Here is a 14,773-nt window from a genome sequence, read left to right as displayed (position 1 = left end):
AATCTCAGCCTATTTTTTTGTGGGTTTTGCTGCTCCAGGAGTTGTTTTATGGCTGTTTTGGGAGTTAGTCTGTACTTTTTATTAAGACTTTTTGTTCATGACCCAGTTTTACATATGGAAATTTTAACCAAAAGTGAAATTATAGTTTCAGTTATTTAATATCTATATGGGACTTTTTCTCTGCTATTGGTCATTGTGTTTTTGCATTTTAGGGTTCTCAAACATTTTGAAAGCTCATGTCAACTCGAATTTCTTTAATTTGAATTCACCTTCTTTGAAACTTTCAAAGCCAGTGCAGTTATTTCATATATCTAAAATTATATTTGATGGTTTTTCAATATTCTCTGCTAGTCTTAGATGAAAGTTAATGAATTGAGCTAAATAACTATTTCAGATACAACTGTGAACTTTCTTGCTTTTGTCTGAGCATAATTCTTTAAAATAAAAGAAATCTGTATTATTAAATTACACAATATTTGGATTTGTACAAGTAGTTTTTACATGTAAAGAAGGACATGCAGAATGAAGAACACTTTGTAAAAATGATACTTGGATTAAAAACCTCAAAACATTTCAAGGGACCAGTTATTAAAAAAATTAAGAGGAAAATTTTAAAGTAAAAAATCTTCAAACAATAAGCATTTTCATGGGGAATAAAATTTTGAATTGTGTCAAGATAATGGAACTCAGAGGTTCACCTGCAGGTTGATCTAAACTGATTGAATTGGGACTGACTGCTGATAGACTGTAAGCACATCTGGCTGGTACTTAAGAAAGCAATTGTTCTCAGAAGCTAAAAACTTTGAACTTTACATCAAGACCACCTTCAGGTCCAGTGAACCAATGAATTTAAATGACACTAGCCAATCAGCTTGAAGAGCCTCCCATTTCTGGGAGGGGAATATGAAGCAGGAAGCAGATGCTGGGGAGAGAGTTCGGCCTTTTTGGTGCAAGAGAATGGCATGGTGGCAGAGGGCTTCAGAAGTGGGAGCTTAGGAAGGTTAGGATTCCCAGGTTATAGGAAATCTGTTCTCAATCTTTCTCTTTCTTTTACCATCTTTCAATAAACCCTTAAAAAACCTAAACTCATTTATCAGTGATTTTAGTCAGTTTTCCCCCAAAACTGGGAGGACAGATTAGAACCCACATTTAGAATTTTAAATTACACAGAATGTCACATGAGTGAACTTTTAAGTGCAAACTTTTGTAAGAAGTTTTTATTTTTCCCCTTTGTTGTATTTTTAACTGCTTAAAAATGAGATGTCTATTTTACTTAGTTTTTCTTATCCACTATATTTGTTGTGACAGTTAAAAATATTGAATTTCTTTTATTCCTTCATTCATTTATTTATTCCTTCATTCCTTCATTCATGCATTTATTTATTAAAATTTTTTTGGGGGGGCAATTAGGATTAAGTGACTTGCTCAGGGTCACACAGCTAGTAAGTATCAAGTGTCTGAGGATGGATTTGAAATCAGGTCCTCCTGAATCCAGGGCCAGTGCTTTATCCACTGCGCCACCTAGCTGCCCCAAAATACTGAATGTCTTAATGCATTTCTTCATATTTCTGAGTATAACAAAAAAAAAAGTTCATTTTAAACACAACTTCCTTCCTTTCTCTCCTAAATTTCAATGATGGCAGATAGATCAATCATAATAATACATGACATTTATGGTAACTTTCATTACTTTTGCTTCCCTAATTTACTTGATCCTAATGATAGAGAAGAGAAAACATGCATTAAGATTGAACATGTTAAATTACATCAATCTTTTTGCCATATACAAATGTATCATTGAGAAATCAAAAACATCATTATAAATGAAAAATATGAATCATGTTGGTAATCATTCACAATTGTCATTTCATCTATGTCTAATTTGTAATTGTACACATTTATGTATATTTATAATTGTATATTTATGAAATTATATTTGGAATTATTGTATGTTGCAACTATATCCTGAGTCAAGAAGCTAATTCACATTCTTTGTTATCATTGTTATCCTCAATAGTTGAAGCCATATGAGGCTTTGGTTTTTGGAACTTACTATTTAAGATGTTATGGGACTGCTAACTGATAGTGTTCTGAGCCTGACTAGAGGTAAGATCACTGAGGAATAATACTGAGCCAATGAGCCAAGGTGCCAGCAATTCTATAGGGTTTAACATGAATAAATTGTAGGTGGTAGAGTTGTCATGGGAACAGCTGGGATATAAATCTGTTTCTTAGTTAATATCCCAAGTGTCTCAGTTCTGTGTAAAAGGAATATCAGCATAGCTTATGGTCTATCTTGCCTTAAAGAGACATCTACTTTAGTTAGGGCTTATTAATTTAGACATGGCTAGAAATTTAAAATATTATGCACTGTTGTAAAATTAATTACTTAATATATTTTTGCATATCATCCTTATTTATTACAACTAAAGTTAATCTGGCAGCTTTTATATGTTTTTGTTTTTGTATTAGAGTACATCTTGTAAATAGGGGTCTGAAATTTAGTGAAATCTCATCCTCTAGATAAGGGATTGAATAATGCTAAGTATAAAAAAATGAGTTCTAATTTTTTTGTTTGTATCTGAGTTTCATATGTAACAATTGGAGAACTTATAATTATAAAAATCTTTAATTTAAAAGGTTCCAAATTTCATTAGACATAAGGTTCTGAGCTAACTTTCATTATCTTACCTGGTTGTTGGCAAAGTCATTTAAAGTTGTATTAAGATTGGAACTCATGACACAATCGCTCCAAAAAACATCCAAATAAGGCCATAGGAAAATGCCCAGAGCAGCAAAACTCACAGAAGAATGTGCTGAAATCATCTTCTAACCAAAAATGGCTTGGAAGGTCAGAAAGAGGGAGCTGCTGTGCTGATACAGGAGTCAAACCCAACCCCACAATCACCCTGACACAGATCCAGTCTCAGGAAGTCCTCACCAGAGAAGGAGACCCCTAGAGCCTCTGAATCAGCTGAAGCACCAGTGTCATCTGGAACTAAGCTCACAGTCTGGTGAGTGGGCTGAGCCCTGGGCAGGGGAGAGACTACAGGGGTCTATGCTGGTGCTGAGGCAGAACTTGGATTTTACACCCCTGCTGAGAAACAGGAGGTAGGCTTGAGTAGCAGTGGCCCAGGTTGGGGAGGGTCACAGGCTCCTCGGAGCTAACAACCACAACACACAAAGTTGGTTGATTAGCAAGTTGGTCTGGGGTCATATAGGACCAGGAAACAGGCCGGGCGAGGGAGGAACCTGATTCTCCTTAAATCATACCACCTGGGACTTCTTAAGCTTGGGATACTGCAGCCTGGAAACAGTGCCCCACTTTAAGGAGCTAAAAGTCTAGTAAAAGAAAGGCAAGATGAGCCAACAGAGAAAGGTGAGGACCCTCCTCCCCAAGACATAAAGCAATCTGATATAGGTTATATATGTGCAATCACATTAAACATATTTCTTCATTGTGAAAGAAGAATCAGAGAAAAAGGGAAAAACCTCAAAAAAGAAGGAAAAAAAACATCCTCAAAATAGAAACAATATGTTTCAATCTGCATTCATAAGGCAAAGTTCTTTTTTCTGGATGTGGAGAACATTTTCTATCCTGAGTTCTTTGAAATTGTTTTGGATCATTGCACTGCTGAGAAGAACCAAGTCTATCCCCATTGTTCATCACACAATGTTGCTGTTACTGTGTACCATGTTCTCCTGGTTCTGCTCCTCTCGGTCAGCATCAGTTCATGTAAGTCCTTCTAGGTTTCTCTGAAATCTGCCTCCTCATTGTTTCATCAAAATCAACTTATGTCCACACCCTGTTTCTATGTGTACTCCTCCTATCTTCCTTAATAGAGATATAGTTTTCAAAAGTTACAAATATCTCCTTCCTATGTAGGGGTTGTTAAGGGCTAAAATTCTAGCTAAACTGTCTAAAATCTTTTTTTTTTTTTTTTTTTAGTGAGGCAATTGGGGTTAAGTGACTTGCCCAGGGTCACACAGCTAGTAAGTGTTAAGTGTCTGAGGCCGGATTTGAGCTCAGGTCCTCCTGACTCCAGGGCCGGTGCTTATCCACTGCGCCACCTAGCTGCCCCTAAACTGTCTAAAATCTAATGAGTGGTCGCCAATAAATAACAAGCCTTAGCAAGAGTTAGACTTTTAAGAATTTATTAAGGAGAATAAGAATTTGATAAAGAGAGAAGAAAAAGGCCTAGATTCCTATCTATTAAAGGGAGAGCGCATTTCTAGCTCCCTTCTCCGCCGGAGTCCTCAGGAAAGAGCCCGAGAAAGAGCGCTAGTCCCTTCCTTCTTCCTCTCACTAGCCAATGTCACTTCCTGATGCCAAAGAAAAGACTCCTGGTTTTGCCCTCAAAGACCTTCGCTTTATGGGCGGAACTCTTCTACAGTAAGTCTCCAGCAGGTGGTGTCATTCCAATCGTTACAGTCCCCACTTTTTTTCCTCAAGAAATGGGACTTTTCCTTGATGAAACAGTTAAAAATAACAGAATATAATAACCTATGCTAACTAACAATATGTTAATAACAATATAGAAAAGGGAGAGAGGAAAGTTTTGTCCAGAGGGGTGATTTTTTGTCCTCATGAACCGACGCTTTGACATTGGTCTTGCAAAGGGAGGGCCTCTGCAGAGAGCACATGTTACAGATGGTATGTATAATAACAGAAAGAGAAAAAGAAAAAAAAAACAACAAAAACAACAAATCAAAACTGTTCATTTAAAGTCTCTGAAAGTCTTTTCTTAGATGTCCTCTAGGTGTAGTCGTGGAATGGAAGTCTTTTCAGGGGTTGAGGTGTGGATGCTGGTAATCAGCCAGGAAAATTTCCTACAAAATTGAGCTTAACACAACTTTAAAATAGCTTTATCAATAATCAAAACAAACAATGAAAGTTCTCAAAAACATGTCTAAGGGAATTCAGAATCTTAGTTGTTACACATGAAACATATAATAAAACAAAAATTGAAACATTCTTTAAAATTATAATATTACTATCGTCCCCCCTTATGGAGGGTAATTGAGAAGACAATTGCTGCGATATTGATTTTTAAAAATAATTTTTATCTTTGTTTCATCACTTTTTGCATCATCTGCCTAATTATCCTCATGCCATTATGAGAAATTTTAAAATCTAATATAATTGGTAACAGAAGTCAAGGCCAAATTCAACACTGTATTTATCATGACACCTGAGATAATTATGGGAGTTAACATGAAAGAACAGAGAAATTATGGGATATGAGCATTCCCACACGAGCAATATGTACTGCCCATGAAGTATGCCAGGTTTAAAATAGGTGGATGGAATATATGTCCATGCCACCGAACATATTGGAGGAAACTGAGGAAAAAAAATCACCCCTCTGGACAAAGCTTTCCTCTCTTCCTTTTCTATATTGTTGTTCACATATTATTAGTTAGCAATAGTTATTATATTCTGTTATTTTTTACTGTTCCGTCAAAGAAACACTTTGTTTTTTGAGGAATCAAAGGGGGGGAATGTGGTAAAAAGTTTTTAACCATTGGTTAGTGAATGTGATAAAAAGTACGCCAGTTTTTGAAGGACTACCCTTTCGGGGAGGAGACTGACAGCCATGCATGGGCTACACACGCCAGCCCGGCTGCTAAGCACTCTACTTCCAGGGTGCGAGCTTAAAAGGCAAGGAGAGAACGGAAGTGAGATCTCTTTCCTGCTCTCCTGATCCGAGGACTGGCGGGATACACAGACAGATGCTGACTGGAGTTGGACACGGCCTGGCTCGCCGTTAGCAGCACGTGCTTGACTCGGCTCTCTCCCCCCAAAGGTGGCCTTGGGCTTTTGGTGAGTTTTATATGGAATATAGACTAAGCTTAGACTTAAGACTATTTGTTTTATATTTCTACTTTCCTATCCCTCTAATCAACATCACCTTGTAACTACCAAACAATAAAAGCTCTAACTAGAGACCAGAGGCTTCTTTACCTTACTGATCTGGGAGATAAATTAAGGGAAAGGTTAAAGAGGGGAGATTAATGCTCTAGTATCCAATTTTAAATCTCACAGGGTATAAACATTTTAACCTTATTGAATGACATATTTTGTTTTTTTCCCGTGTTTTACCTTTTTATGCTTCTTTTGAGTCTTGTATTTGTAGATTGAACTTTCTGTTCAGTTCTGGGCCTTAAAATAGGAAGGTTTTTGAGTTCCCTATTCCATTGAATACCCATCATTTCCCCTAAAAGATTATGATTAATTTTATATGGTAGTACAGTTTTGGTTGTAATCTAAGTTCTGCCCTCCAGAATATTATATTCCAAACCCTCAGAAATCTGCTAATGTTGAAGCTGCCAAATCCTGTATGATCCTGGTTATTGTTCTTTGACATTTAAATTGTTTCTTTTAGGTTGCTTGCAGTATTTTCTTCTTTATTTGATGATTTTTGAATTTGGATATGATATTCGTTGGAGTTTTCCTTTTGGGTTCTCTTTCACCCATCACCAATTCACTGATCAGTGGATTCTTTCAATGACTATTTTTTTCTCTGGTTCTAAGACATTGGGGCAGTTTTCCTTGACAACATCATGAAATATGCTGTCTAGGCTCTTTTTTTTTTTTAACCATGGCCCTCATATTTTATCCTACTTCATGCCTTTTCAAATTGAGCTTTGCTCCTGTGGTACAGTGTGCACTGTCTCAAGTTTTTTTTTTTTTGGGGGGGTGTCCAGAGTCTCAGTAACTGGCTTTCTGTGCTGAGGTCTCAGCAGCTTGCAGCTTTCTCATTGCACTGGAGTGGCTCAGCCTCGTTGTGCTTGTTGGATAACATATACCCTAGCTAGCAGATCGCCTTTTGTGTTGAAGCTAGGGGCCTCACAACTGGCCTGCTGTGCAACTAGCTTGCTGAGCTAGGACTGAGGATCCTCAGCTGCTCTTCTGTGCTGTGGAAAAGAGTCTTCTGCTGGCTTACCTTCTGCTCTGAGCTACTCTCCCCTTTCACCCAGGTGAGACAGACCTTTCCTGAAGACCTTTTAGGCTATCTTAAGCCTGAATATTGTGTCATTATGCCTTTTTGTAGGTTCTGCAGCTCCAGAACCTTTTTAGAGTCTTAATTTAGCTATGATTGATTGATTGATTGATTGATTTACTTACTTACTTACTTACTTATTCATTCATTCATTCATTCATTCATTCATTCATTCATTCATTCATTCATTCATTTATTTATTTATTTATTTATTTATTTATTTATTTATTTATTTATTTATTTATTTATTTATTTATTTATTTATTTTTTAGTGAGGCAATTGGGGTTAAGTGACTTGCCCAGGGTCACACAGCTAGTAAGTGTTGTGTCTGAGGCCAGATTTGAACTCAGTTACTCCTGACTCCAGGGCTGGTGCTCTATCCACTGCACTACCTAGCCACCCCTAGAGTCTTAATTTAACTTTGTTTCTGAGGGAAATTTGCGAGAGCTCAGGTAACTTCCTGGCTTCTCTCTGCCATCTTGGCTCCTGGACTTTTGCATTCTTTTCCCCTGATATTATCCCTAGAGTTCATTTTAATGTAGACGACCTTCAATTCATGTCAAGCAATGGAATTGAATGATGCTAAGTAATTAGCTTTGATCAATGCATACTGACCCACCTCTATCAAAAGAGGATAAAAAAGCCCTTGGAAGATGCCATGAAAGATCTTCTAGATCTTCTGGGTATGCTGGGTATTCTGGGGCTTCTTCTGGGCTTCTCTTGGGTCTACTTGAAACTACATGCTGCTTCTCTAGAAGACAGCATTAGTCATTTGGGGCTTGTCTCCTGCTTTTGCTAACTAGCATGCTGAAACTCTTCCCCTGCTTTCTCTACAATGTGACCTGAGACCATAAGAAGTTAGGCATGTGGTCAATACTTTACTGGTATAATATTGAATAACTTAATAAAATACTTACCCAAAACTAGTATGTAGAGCAATAGCAACTAATTATAAAAACACAGTGACTTAGTTTACTCAAATCTGGGTTAAAGAGACATCAATTTTCATATTATCTGTCTTGATAATAGGGAGAATCAACATTTTTCCAAGACCTGTTTGTATTTCTCAGAAGTGTCAAGTCTATCGCAGCTGACCATCATACAATGTTGCTGTTACTATGTATGATGTTCTACTGGTTCTGTTCACTATATTCAGCATCAGTTCATGTAAGTCTTTCCAGGCTTTTCTGAAATCCACCTGCTCATCATTTCTTATACCACAGTAATATTCCATTACATTCATATATCACAACTTGTTCGGTCATTCTCCAATTGATGGGTATCTCCTCAATTTCCAGTTTTTTGCCACCACAAAAAGATCTGCTATAAATATATTTGTACATGTGCATCCTTTTCCATTTGTGAGAAAATTATTAATAATAGGGGTTTTGGGACTTCCAGGCTGTCCTACCCCCCCCCCCCACACACACACACACACTGAAAGATCCTGGCTGACCTTTCTTAAAGCCAGCCCAGAGTCAGGAAGTTACCTCATTCAAAACCACACCTATGTTGAAAGCCTTGTTTCCACCAGAGGATCTGAACTCTGACTTCAGCACGTTCTACTCATGGACCACCCTCAAATCCAGTAAACCAATGGATTTGGGTGATGCTGGCCAATTAACTTGGAGCTGTGTATAGGGACTGCCTCTCTTCTGGATCTACAGGTAGCTTCTGCCCTGACAGGGATAGGATCTTGCTTTTTTTGGCCTAAGACTCATAAGTGAAGGTACCTTTCTCTTTCTCTCTCTCTTCTCTCCATCCTAGCTAGGCTTTCCTATCTTTCAGAGCCATGTGTGTTCTCTTTACTAATATATAATATACTTTAATAAATGCTTGATGCCCTAAAACTGATACTAAAGCTTCCAATGTATAAGTTACAACTGTATTAGAAACCCCAGCTAATTTTCCCTACACTTGGGACAGAAATAGGAGACCACATTTAGTTTTACTCATCACAGTTTTATGATCTCTTTGGGATACAGAACTAGCAATGGTATTACTGGGTCAAAGGGTATGAACAGCTTTATAGCCTTATGGGCATAGTTCCAAATTGATCTACAGAATGGCTGGATCAGCTCACAATTCCACCAACAATGCATTAGTGTTCCAATTTTCCCACATCTTCTCCAACATTTATCATTTTCCTTTTTTGTCATATTAGCCATTCTGGTACATCAGAATAGTTTTAATTTGCTTTTCTCTTATTAATGGTGATTGAGAACATTTTTTCCCACATAAAGTTATAGAAAGCTTTAATTTCTTCATCTAAAAACTTCCTATTCATATCCTTTGACCATATATCAAATGGGGAATGACTTGTATTCTTATAATTTGACTCAATTCTTCATATATTTGAGAAATGGGGTCTTTATCAGAAACCCAGGCTGTAATTCCCACCCACCCCTCAGGTTTTTTTGGGAAAATAACATTACATTTATTATATTTTTTCTTTTTTTAAATAAATAGATTAAAATTTTATTTTCACAAATTTTAACTGCATGTTTACATTGGATTATATATATACTATATATATATACACACATATATACATATATATACACATATATATATACATATATATATATATATATATATATTTTTTTTTTTTTAGTGTGGCAATTGGGGTTAAGTGACTTGCCCAGGGTCACACAGCTAGTAAGTGTTAAGTGTCTGAGGCCGGATTTGAACTTAGGTACTCCTGACTCCAGGGCCGGTGCTCTATCCACTGTGCCACCTAGCTGCCCTAGAAATTATATTTTACATACGATTATAATTTCTTTAAAAAAAATAATAGGGGGCAGCCAGGTGATGCAGTGGATAAAGCACCAGCCCTGGATTCAGGAAGAACTGAGTTCAAATCTGGCCCCAGTTACTTAACACTTCCTAGCTGTGTGACCCTGAACAAGTCACTTAACCCTCATTGCCCCACCCCCAAATAATAAACATTTTTATTTATAATTTTGGGTTCCAATTTTTATCTTTCTTTCCCTCTCCCCCAACCCCACTGGCGGCAACCAATCAGATATGGGTTAAATATGTATGATTCTGTAAAACAGTACCATATTTGTCATTTTGTATAAGAAAATTTGATTAAAAGAAAAAAATGACAGAAAGTGAAAAATAGCATGCTTCAGTCTGTTCCATCAGCATCAGTTCTTTCTTTGGAGGTAGATAGTATCTTTCATCAATAGTCCTTTGGGATTGTCTTGGATCACTGTATTGTTGTGAATAGTCAAGTCATTCATAGTTCCTCATCAAACAATATTGCTGTCTCTGTGTTCTCTTGGTTCTACTCACTTCACAATACATCAGTTCATACATGTCTTTCCAGGCCTTTCTAGAGTCATCCTACTTGTCATTTCTTATAGCAAAATAATATTCCATCACCATCATATACCACAGCTTTTTTAACCATTCCCCAAATGATGGGCATTCCTTTGATTTCTAATTCTTAGCCACCACAAAAAGAGCTATTATGAATGTTCTTGTACAAATAGGTCTTTTTCTCTTTTTTGGGAATATCTTTGGGGTATAAACTTAGCAGTGGTATTGCTGGATCAAAGGGTATACACAGTTCTGTAGCCCTTTGGGCATAGTTCCAAATTGCTCTCCAGAATGGTTGGATTTTTTCACAACTCCACCAACAGTGGATTAGAGTCCCAGCTTTCCCATATTCCCTCCAACATCCAATATTTCCCAGTTTTGTTATATTTGTCATTCTGATAGGTGTGAGGTAATACCTCAGACTTGTTTTAATTTGCATTTCTTTGAACAAGAGTGATTTAGAACATTTTTTATATAATTATAGATAGCTTTGATTTCCTTGTCTGAAAACTACCTGTTCATATCCTTTGACCATTTATCAATTAGGTGCCTTTATCAGAGATATTTGTTTCAAAAATTCTTTCCCAGTTTTCTACTTCCCTTGTAATCTTGGTTACATTAGTTTTGTTTGGGCAAAAGCTTTTTAATTTTATATAATCAAAATGATTTTACATTTAATTTTATTCTCTATATCTTCTTTGGTCCTAAATTCTTCTCCTGCCCATAAATCTGACAAATAAACGATTCCATACTCCCTTAATTTGCTTATGGTATCATTCTTCATGTGTAAGTCATGAACCCATTTTCAAAGCTCCCCACCCCTGCCCCAGCTTTCTGATTTCCTTATAATCTTGGTTGCATTGGAGTTTTTTTGTGCAAAACCATTTAAATGTAAAATAGTCAAAATGATCCATTTTGCATTTTACATTGTTCTCTATTTCTTCTTTGGTCATAAATTCTTCCCCTCTCCATAGATCTGACAGGTAAATTATTCTTTCCTCCTCAAATTTTCCTATGGCATCACCCTTTATGTTTAAATCAGGTACCCATTTTTTTTTTTTTTTTGCGGGGCAATGGGGGTTAAGTGACTTGCCCAGGGCCACACAGCTAGTAAGTGTTAAGTGTCTGAGGCTGGATTTGAACTCAGGTACTCCTGAATCCAGGGCCAGCGCTTTAACCACTGCGCCATCTAGCTGCCCCCTCAGGTACCCATTTTAACTTTACTTTGATATATGTTATAAGATATTGGTCTATGGCTAGTTCCTGCCATACTTTTTCCAGTTTTCCAAGAAGTTTTTGTCAAATACTGAGTTCTTATCCCAGAAACTAGTCTTTGGGTTTATCAAATAATAGATTGCTATAGTTATTTACTACTGTGTCTTGAGTGCCTAACCTAGTCCATTGATCCACCACTCTTTCTTTTGCTTAGCCAGTTCCAAATAGTTTTTATGATTGCTGCTTTTTTTTTTTTGGCAGGGCAATGAGGGTTAAGTGACTTGCCCAGGGACACACAGCTAGTAAGTGTTGTAAGGGGCTAAAATTCTAGCTAGTTTGTCTAAAATATCTAATGAGTGGTTGCCAATAAATTATGAGCTTTAGTAAGAGTTAGACTTTTAATCATTTATTAAAGAGAATAAGAATTTGGTAAAGAGAGAGAGAGGCCTAGATTCATCTTTTAAAGGGAGAGAGCATTCCTAGCTCCACTCTCAACCAGAGTCCTAATGAAAGAGAGTGAGAGCACCAGCCTCGCTCCTCTTCCTCCCACAAGCAAATGTCACTTCCTGACACCAAAGAAAAGCTGCATGGCCTTGTCCTCAGAGGCCTTCTCCTCATGGTAGAGCTTTCCTACAGTAAGTCTTCAGCAGGTGGCGTCATTCCAATCATTACAGTGTCAAGTGTCTGATGCTGGATTTGAACTCAGGTCCTCCTGAATCCAGGGCCGGTGCTCTATCTACTGCGCCACCTAGCTGCTCCTGATTGCTGCTTTATAATATGGTTTTTATAATATAGATCTGATATAGCTAGGCCACCCTCCTTTGCATTTTTTCATTAATTCCCTTGAGAATCTTGACCTTTTGTTCTTCTAGATGAATTTTATAATTATTTTTCTAGCTCTATGAAATAATTTTTTGGTGGTTTGATTGGTATGACAGTGAACAAATAAATTACTTTGGGTAGAATTGTCATTTGTGTTACATTAGCATGGTCTTTGCATGAGAAATTGATATTTTTCCAATTATTTAGATCTGATTTTATTTGTGTGAAAAGTGTTTTCTAATTGTGTTCATATAGTTCCTGGGTTTGCCTTGGTAGGAAGACTCTCAAATATTTTATAAAGTCTACTGTTATTTTAAATGGAACTTTTCTTTATATCTCTTGCTGCTATGCTTTGTTGGTCATAAATAGAAATGCTGATATTTATGTGGGTTTATTTTATATCCTGCAGCTTTGCTAAAGTTGTTTATTATTTCACATAGTTCTTTAGGATTCTCTAAGTATGCCATCATATCATCTGCAAAGAGTCATAGTTGGATTTCCTCTTTGCCTCTTCAATTTCTTCATTTTTTTCCTTCTCATTGTTAAATCTAACATTTATTGTACAATATTGAGTAATAGTGACAAGGGACATCCTTGTTTTGCCTATTATCTTATTGGGAATGCTTCTAACTTATCCCCATTAATTATAATGATTGTTTATGGTTTTAGGTATATACTGTTTATCATTTTAAGGAAATCTCTATTCCTATGCTTTCCAATGTTTTTAATGGGAATACATGCTGTATTTTGTAAAAAGCTTTCTCTGAATCTATTGAAATAATCATATGATTTCTGTTAGGTTTGTTATTAATGTGGTAGATTATGATGACAGTTTTCCTAATATTGAACCAGCCCTGCATTCCTGATATGAATCCCACATGGTTATAGTGTATTATACAGGTGATAAATTCCTGTAATCTCTTTGCCAATATTTTATTTAGAATTTTTGCATCAGTATTCATTAGGGAAATTGGTTTATAATTTTCTTTCTCTGATTTGGCTCTTTCTGGTTTAGGTATTAGCTCTATATTTGTATCATAAAAGGAATTTGGTAGGACTCCTTTGCCTATTTTCCACATAATTTATATAGTATTTGAATTAATCGTTCTTTAAATGTTTGGTAGAATTCACTTATAAATCCATCTGGCCTTGTATATCTTTTTCTTTGGGAGATACTAGTAATTCGGCTTTCTTCTTTTTTTAAATCAAACTAACCAAATGTTTATCTATTTTGCTGAGTTTTTCATAAATCCAGCTCTTAGTTTTATTTATTAATTCTACAATTTTCCTACTTTCAATTTTATTAATCTCATCTTTGATTTTCAGAATTTCTAATTTTTCTCTTTAATTGGGGATTTTAAATTTGTTCTTTTTCTAGCTTTTTTAGTTGTATGCCCAATTCATTGATCTCCTCTATCTCTATTTTATTCATGTAGGCATTTAGAAATAAAAAAAAATTCCCCTAAGAGCTGCTTTTACTGCATCCCATAAGTTTTGGTATATTGTCTCATCATTGTCTTTCTCATTGTTGAAGTTATTGATTTTTTCTATGATTTGTTGTTTGACCCACTCATTCTTTAGGATGAGCTTATTTAGTTTCCACTTCATTTTTAGTTTATCTTTCCATGGCCCTTTATTGTACATAATTTTTCCTGCATTATGATCTGAAAAGTATGCATTTACTATTTCTGCCTTTCTGCACTTGGCTGTGAGATTTTAATGTCCTAATACATGGTCAGTTTCTGTGTAGGTGCCATGTACTGTTGAGGAAAAGGTATATTTCAAAAGAAAGAAAAAAAGAAAAAGGTATATTTATTTCTATCCCCCTTCAGTTTTCTCCGAAGAATTTTCTCTAATCTTTCAGATGCAGTATTTCTAAAATTCTATTAACCTCCTTAATTTCTTTCTTATTTATTTATTTTGTGGTAAGATTTACCTAGTCCTGAGATGGGGAGGTTGAGGTCCCCCACCAGCATAGTTCTGATGTTTTTTTCTTCCTGTAATTCACTTAACTTTTCTTCTACGAATTTGGATACTATACCACATGTTGCATATGTTTAGTATTGATATTATTTCATTGTCTATGGTACTTTTTTAGCAAAATGTAATTCCCTTCCTTATCTCTTTTTGTTTGTTTGTTTGTTTTTTTTCTTTTTTTCTTTTTGGTAGGGCAATGAGGGTTAAATGACTTGCCCAGGGTCATACAGCTAGTAAGTGTCAAGTGTCTGAGGCCAGATTTGAACTCAGGTACTCCTGAATCCAGGGCTGGTCCTCTATTCACTACACCACCTAGCTGCCCCCTTATCTCTTTTAATTAGATCTATTTTTACTTTTGCTTTGTCAATTGCTACCCCTGCTTTTTTTTTAAACTTCAGCTGAAGCAAAAGTTTTCTACTCCAGCCTT

The sequence above is a fragment of the Dromiciops gliroides genome, chromosome 3, assembly GCF_019393635.1.
Source record: "Dromiciops gliroides isolate mDroGli1 chromosome 3, mDroGli1.pri, whole genome shotgun sequence".
NCBI lineage: Eukaryota > Metazoa > Chordata > Mammalia > Microbiotheria > Microbiotheriidae > Dromiciops > Dromiciops gliroides.
The sequence above is the reverse complement of the archived record's forward strand: the minus strand, read 5'-3'. Positions refer to the sequence as shown.